An 8,316-nucleotide genomic window follows, 5' to 3' on the forward strand; every position below is an offset into this window, starting at 1 on the left:
AAAATAATAATAATAATAATAATAATAATAATAATAATAATAATACAGTGAAAATTAATGAAATAAAGTGGAAAAATAATAGAATACAAAAACTAGTTACTTAAAAACATGAACAAATTTGATAAGCCTTTAGCTAGACTGACCAATAGAAAAAATAGAAAAGATTAAAATTACTAAAATCAGGAGAGAAGAGGCATCTTTACTGACCTTAGACAAATGAAGAGAACAGCTATATGCCAACAAAATAAATAATTTTAAAGAAATTGACAGATTCTGAGAAAGATTGAAACTGACTTAAGAAATAGCAAATCTGAATAGATCTAAAAGAGATGGAACTAATAATTTAAAAACTTTCCATAAAAATGTCCAGTCTTCAATGCTTCATTCTACCAAACATTTAAAGAAGACTTAATAACAAATTTTCACAATTTATTTCAAAAAATGGAGAGAAACAAACATTTTCCAATTTATATCATGAGGATAGTAATAGTTTCATTTGAAAAACAGAAAGACATCACAAAGTCCGAAATTAAATGCAAACATTTTCAACAAGATACTGGCATATTAAATCTTGCACCGTATGATTATTCACCAGGACCAAGTACAATTTTTCCCAGGAACACAAGATTAGTTCAGCCTTTGAAAACCAAGTTACTAAAATAAAAATATTATTAAATTAACCAAAATAATATGGTTATTACAATAGATACAGAAGATGCAATTGATAAAATCCAATTATCATCCATGATAGTATTTATCAAACTAGAAATAAGTGGGAACCTCCTCAATTAGATGTAGAGCCTCTCTGAGAAACCCCTGTTTAATATCATACATACTGATAAAAGACTGAATGCTCTTCTGATCAGGAATAAGACAAGGATATCCTTTATTGCCATTTCTACTTAGCATTGTACTGGAGATTCCAGACAAGAAAATGAAGAGGCCCGTATTATGAGGTTGAAAAGATAAACTGCCTATGCTTACAGATGATATAGTCTTATATGTATGGAAAATCCTGAAGAATCTACTAGAAAGTTATTAGGCTGTTATAAATTTGATAAGATTGTAGGATAGAATAGAATATAAAAATCAGTTGTCTTTCTGTACATGAACAATTGAAAATGAAATTAAGGAAACAATTTCATTTATAATATCAAAAAAGATAAAATACTTAGGAATGAATTTGACAAACTGCAAGGCATTTTTAAAAGAAATTAAAAGTTAGTGTTAGTGGTTCAAAACTGTTTTCTTCATTCTCCTGTCCCTAGGGGTGGTAGCTACTTCCTGAAATTGCTACCTTCATCATATTTAGTGTACGTAAAGGGGGATGGAGAGAGAAAGAAGGAAAATTATCCGTCTGAATAGACCTTATACCACTAAGGAATTAGATATGTAGTAAAATAATGATCCACCAAAATAAATAAAAGAATGATACAAGAAAATGCCTAATTCACATGATTCTACAGTCACCTTCTACCAAACATTCAAGGAACAGAAAAAAAAAATTTCAAATTAATAATATATGTTTAATAACCTAGGAAGAAAAAGCAAATTAAAACCAAATGAGGAAGAAGGAAGGAAATAAGATGACCATTAAAATCAATTAAATTGAAAACAGAAAAACAATAGTGAAAATCAAACTAAATTCTGATTATTGAAAAAATAATCAATAATACTTACGAAACTATAGCAAACTAAAGGTAGCAAAACAAAGAAAATAAGAGATGACACAAATAACCAGTAACTGGAATCAAGAGGAAATACCAAGTCAGACCCTGCAGACATTGAAAGATAATAAACTATTATTATTAACAACTCTATACATGTATATTTTATAATTTACATGAAATGGACCAACTTCTCAAAAACTTCAAATTACCACAATTCACCCAAGATGAAATATATATCCTAAATTGTTCTAAAACTATTATGGAAGTTGAACTTGCATTTTAATGCCTTATGAAAAAGATAGGGACTATGGTGCTCACCTATAATCCCAGTAATTTAGAATGCCAAGGTAGGAGGATCCCAGGCTTAAGGCCAGCCTCAGAAACTTAGTGAGGCCTTAAGCAAGTTAGCAAGATCCTTTGTTGAAATAAAAAATAAAAAGAGCCAGGGATATAACTCAGTGAAAGCACCTGTAGGTTCTATAGAAAATAAAAGAAGAACAGAAAGGAAGGAAGGAGGAAGGAAAGAGAGAAGTTGGGGAGAGAGAATGAAGGAAGGAAAGAAGGAATGGACAGGACCTAAAGAACAAACGGGACATGGTGTCATGAACCTGTAGTCCAAAACTACTTGACATGCTGATGTAGGAGAATCACTGAGCCCAGAAGTTCAATCTAGCCTGGATAATACAGGAAGACCCATCTCAAACAAACATACCAAAATCTTATGAAAAGAATACTGCAGGCTCAAACACCTTCACTAGTGAATTCTTGAAATTAAAATCTAAAGATGAGTTAATACCATTTACACTAATCTTTTCTAGAAAATAGAAGAAAGGGGAAAGACAATAAAGGGGGGAAGTACTACATACCAATATTTCTCATGAACATAGATGTAAATATCTGGATAAAATAATTATCCAATTGAATGTAGCAACATATAAACAAACAAGTAGGCTTTATGCTTGGAATGCAAAGAGAGTTCAATATTAGAGAGTCAATCAATATATTTTATATTTACAGCCTAAAAAAGAAAAATTCTATGATCATATCGATTGAGTTTGAAAAAGCTTTTGACAAAATCCAACATTCGTCCATGATAAAAACTCTTGGAAAACTGGGACTAGAAGGGAGCATCATCAACCTGATAAAGGGCACCATCAAAACACTTACAGTTAAAATCATAAAGAGTCAAAGACTGAACATTTTCCTCTAAATTGGGAATAAGGGGAAATGTCTCTTCATCACTCCTATATAACATCACACTGGAAGTACTGAACAATGCAATAAGGCAGGAAAGGACTGATGGGGAAGGAAGGAAAAAGAAAGAAAGAGAAAGAGACAGGGAGGGAGAGAGGGAGGGAGAGAAGGAATAACAAAAAGAAGCATGTGTATTGGAAAGGAAAATTTTAAATTATCCTTATTCATAAGTGACACAATTATCTATGTAGAAAATCTCAAGGAATTTTTTAAAAACTTGAAGAACTAACTAGCAAAATTAGCAAGGTCATAGGATCAAAGATCAATATACAAAAATCAATCTTTTTTCTATATACTATATACTAACAGTGAACAACTGGAAACTAAAATTTTAAAATAATACCATATACTATAGCCCCCTCCCAAATGAAATGCTTATATATCTACTGAAACATGCAGAGGATTCAAGGGTTAAAACTATAAAATACTAATGTAAGAAGACATAAATCAAAGGAGAGACATACTGTGTCCAGGATTTTCTACAAACTGACCTACTGATAGAATACAATTCCTATAAAATTCCAGCAGATATTTTGGCAAGTATTTGCAAGCTGATTTTTTTAAATGTATATGGAACCACCAAATGAACTAAAATAGCCAAAACAAATTTTTAAAGAATTGGAGAAAACACACTACCTGATTTAAAGACTTAAGATACAATAACTAAGACTATTTAGCATAAGGAGGTTTTGGGGGGCAATGGAATTGTCTTATCCCCCAACCTGTGGGGGCACTTACAGGAATCTCAGCATGTGTTGAAATATACACAATAGTACCCAAAAAATCTATGTTCATTCAGAAAACAAATGAAAAAGAAAAGACTTGGCAAACTAAAAATAGAAGGCAATTTCTCCAACCAGATAAGAAACTCTACCAGACACCTAGAGCAGACCTTCTTCTGAGTGGTAAAAGATGAAGAGGATTCCCTTTAATGTCAGGAATGAAATAAGGATAGCCACCATCCCCACTGCCGTTCATCCAGGAGTCCTCACCAGCAGAGGTTATCATTATTACCTAGGAAATCAGAGAGTTCCACAGACAAATCTTTAGAATTAAAAAGGGAGGTAAGCAAAGTTTCTGAATCTAAGGTTTATGACAAAAATCTACATTTCATTCCTTTACATTAGCAATGTACAGTTAAAAGTATAAGCTCTCAAATGATATCTTCTATTTTAGCAAGAAAAATTACAAGGTGCCAAGGAAGAAATCTCCCTGAAATATCATTATGGAGAAAAGTTATTGAATTGCATTAAAAGATATTAAAGAAAGCCATATCTTTATCGCATTTCCATATAGCAATAATCTTGGGGCTCTTTCTTCTGTTCATCTGTGTGTATATTTCTGGCCAACAAAAACATTGTCTTAATGGTTTCATAATTAAGTACTAATATCTGACAGAATGAGTATTATCTTTCCTCCCACCTCTGTTCTTGGAGAGTGCTTTGGCTATTTTTGAACTATTGTTCTGCCTTCCAAATTTTAGAACAAGCTTGTCAAGCTCTCTGAAAATCCTTGTTGAAATCTTGATTTATTTGTTCAACAACAGCTATATCTCACTTATTACATGTCAGGTACTGTTCTAAATGCTTTACAAATACTTATGCAGTTAAAATATATCTCTTTATTTGGAAAGAACCAACATTTGTATGCTGTTCTCTTCCTGTTCACCCATGTCAAGTAGTTTCGGACTACAGGTGCATGACACCATGTCTTGTATGTTCTTTAGGTCCTGTCCATTCCTTCTACATGGTCTTTATCATATTTAGCAATTCCAGATTTAAAGGCTATGTATTTATACAACTAATTTAGTCAGTATTTTGGTAATAGTACACAGAAATGCATTGTTTCTTTTAGTTCTACACAATAATATTAATAAGAAAAAATAACAGTGGATTTTAATGTCTGCAAAAATTGTTCTTTACTAAGTTTAGATCAACTGCAGACAGGGTCTTACCTGAAATGTCAGGTGGTGGGAGCAGAGAGGGTGTTGGGCAGAATGGAGCAAACAATAATAATCCAAGCGAGATAAAAGTATATAGACTTATGAGATTTGTCCTCTGTCCCCTGATTTTCTTATTAGGTAAACACATTCTCCAGATCCTGGTACATCTTTCTTAAAAAAGATGCTGTTGTTGGTGTGCATGCCCCAGCCATTTGCATCTTTTAGCTCTCCCATCCTGTGTGAGGGAAGTGGGTGCTGTAGGAACAGCATCTGCTATGGACCAGGACAAAGGTGCTTTCTAAAGACACATCCTTCCTCCCTCCTGCTGTCCCTTTCTCTGCTTCCCCATAATTGTGGTGAGTTTCCTCCTGACCACTGGGGTCATATGTGCTGAGCTGGGGATGATCTTCCTGCCCTGCAAGTCCTGTACACTGTTCTGACCTCCCTGAAGACTGGCCATCTCCCTCTGAGTGCTCCCCCAGCACCTTACACATGCCAATCAGTTTCCAGAATTTTCCTCACAGTCATCATTGTCACAATGCTCATCTTCCATTGTCTCTGAAGTTCCTTGATATCAGGCACTCTTCTTTATAAACCTCGCTGAGAACTTATCACAAAGTAGGAGCTCAGTAAATTTTCGGTAAGTGAAAGAATAAGACCTAGGCAAGCCCTTCCCACTGGTGGGGAGACTCTAATTGAGATGTGATTGAATCCCAGGAACCAACCCTGGATGGGCCCCTTCTCAAGAAACTGAGAATTTCTCACTGCAGCTCTCCAGAGGGGCCTGCTTATCAGGGCTCAGTGTGTGGTCTAGAATCATGTGCACCGACATATTGCCACGCGATATTTTAATGACACCTTAGGTAGGAGGCAGCGCTGTCACATGTGAAAGGGATAGAGAAGGGAGATGGATCTTCCTCTTCCCATTTTGAAAGTTATCTGATATTTTGGAGGAAGATGCAAATATCAGATCCCTCTCAGACACACAGACACAGGCAGAGACACATTCGCACTTGGAAACATGGTGTCTTTGCTAAATATAACCCTTTGTAGCGACAGTATCTCAATAATTTTAAAGTGAAGAGATAAGAAAGGGGAGCCAAGTCTTTCATAATGAATGCAAGCCTATAGCTCTTAAACAGGGCTAACATATGGGCCAATGATGTGAATGTGAATGCAAATTAGATATTTCTGATTGCTTGAAATAAAGTCAGCAGAATCAGAGCCTCACACAGCAAATGGTGCAGCTTTAAGTACGTCGATGCCAGGTTGGAGACAAGAACTATTAACACATCCTCAGGGGAAAGTAAAAGCTTTGGGGCTGGCTTTTTGGATGGAGGCCTATCTAGGTAGGGCATGTTCTTCCCTGTACTGCCAATCTGGTTCTTGCTTTCCTGGTCCTTCATGTATTTATATTGCACAGAAATAGATGAAAGATCTTCTCTGACCTCTAACCTTTCTGATTGCCTAAAGGTTTTGGAAAATCTTAAGGTAATCAGGAACCTTCAGAAGTAACTTTATCAGGGCTGGGGTTGTGACTCAGTGGTAGAGCACTTGTCTCACATGTGTGAAGCACTGGGTTTGATCCTCAGCAACACACAAAAATAAAAATATGAAATAAAGATATTGTGTCCATCTGCAACTAAAAAAAATATTTTTAAATGAAGAAGTCACTTTATCAGGTTATCTTCAGGCGGGCAAAGTCTTATACTCACTGTGAAAGGTACTGCCCTAAGTGCTGGAAACAAAGAAACCTAGTCACTTGCCCAAGGAGCTCACCAGATTTGGAGACATGAATCCATCAGTCTTACTTAGGTATTGAGTAGCATCACGGTGGAGGTGTTCCTAGAAGGCCCCAGGAGCTCAGGCGTGGGCATCTCCTCTGGGAATGTGTGAGGGTGTTTCACAGACATCTTCCTAGAGAAGTGACCCCATGAGCTTGATCTCTGAAAGGCAAAAAAGCAGCAAACCAACCCAGGAGAAAGTTAGCCTACCTAGAGGCACAGAGGAGGGAAAACAGCATAAGCAGCAAAGAATGGCTTCTCTGAGAAACAGGGCAACAGAACACAGGGCAGGCAAACTATGTCAGCTAAGTAGCCCTAAGAGCAGCAAACCCAGAAAGGTTCTGGCTTCCGGAGCTATTGCTACAGGGATAAGGCCAAAATAAAACCTTCAATAATGTGAGAGTTTTGATCTCCAAGTAAAGGGCCTGTCCATTATAGGAGTCCAAGGAGAAGTCTCTTGCCTGAGCTCAGTCAGGCAAGACTTGAGAACCAGAGTTGGTCATGTGGCCCCTGAACCCTTGTCCTTTATTCAGAGTCCTGAACCACAGCCTCCATAGCTTAGCACTTCTAGGACCACACTGTCAAAGCAGCCCAGCACTTCTGACCCCTTCTATTAAAAGCAAGATTCTCCCTGCCGTTCTCCTACCCTCTGACCTAATGTTTCTCAGCCTGCTCTAATTGACATTTTGGATCGGACTCTCTCTGTTGGGGGAGGTAGTCTCCATATTATCAGATGTTAATAGCATCCTTGACCTTGACATATTAAATGCCAGGAACACTTGCCATCCCACTGACTGTGACAATCCAAAATGCCTCCAGACATTGCCAGGAGTCTCCTGCAGGGGAAATCATTCCCTGTGGAGAACCTTGCTCTGGCCCAGGCACACAGATGTCCTTCTTGAGGTCAATGTTTGTTTCTCTATTCCAACACTATGATCTTGATGAGGGCTTCTGAGTCTCATGGGACCCGACCTCCTATCTAAGATGTGACCCATGCTAGCTGATGCCTGGTTGAGCTGCAGCAATCATCACTTCCAAGGGTCTCTCATTGGGACAGGGAAGCTCTTGTTTTCTGTCCATGGTGAATTTGGACAACATGAGCCTGAGAACTATCGGTGCTACATTACCAGCTACAGGTTTTGCTTGTCTAAGAAAGTCAGGTTAAGGGGTAGGAATGACATAGAACCAAATTCTGGTGGCATTTAAGCATCTGTTTTTAGCTGCCCTAAGACCCACTTGCACTCCCTGCCCATGAACAGCACATCCTCTTTATGCTGAGTTAGGCACATTGACCTTGGTCACTTACAACTCAAACAGATGGGAGGAATATTTCATCCCAAGAGGGGAAAGTCCAAGGAAAGGCAGAGGAATCGACAGGTGTTTCTGCTGCTGTCTAGAACACTCTTAGTCTGGGAGCCCATTCCAGGTTGACTTAGGCTGGGTTGCCTGCTGGGACTATCTTCCTGCTCTGAGAAGAGCAAAGAGAGAGCACTGGACAAGTGACTCAGAGTGCGACCTTGTGGGGGCCCAGACTTTTATTCTTTTTCTCTTCCCATTTAAAGTTTCTATCCCCAGAACTTTTACCTAATGAAAATCCCTAGGTGCTACTTCTACCTCACCCAGGTAGAGCCAAGAGGAGCCTGAACCCCTGATGGAAGACAATATT

This window comes from Callospermophilus lateralis, unplaced genomic scaffold (assembly GCF_048772815.1).
Source record: "Callospermophilus lateralis isolate mCalLat2 unplaced genomic scaffold, mCalLat2.hap1 Scaffold_139, whole genome shotgun sequence".
In the NCBI taxonomy this organism is placed as follows: domain Eukaryota; kingdom Metazoa; phylum Chordata; class Mammalia; order Rodentia; family Sciuridae; genus Callospermophilus; species Callospermophilus lateralis.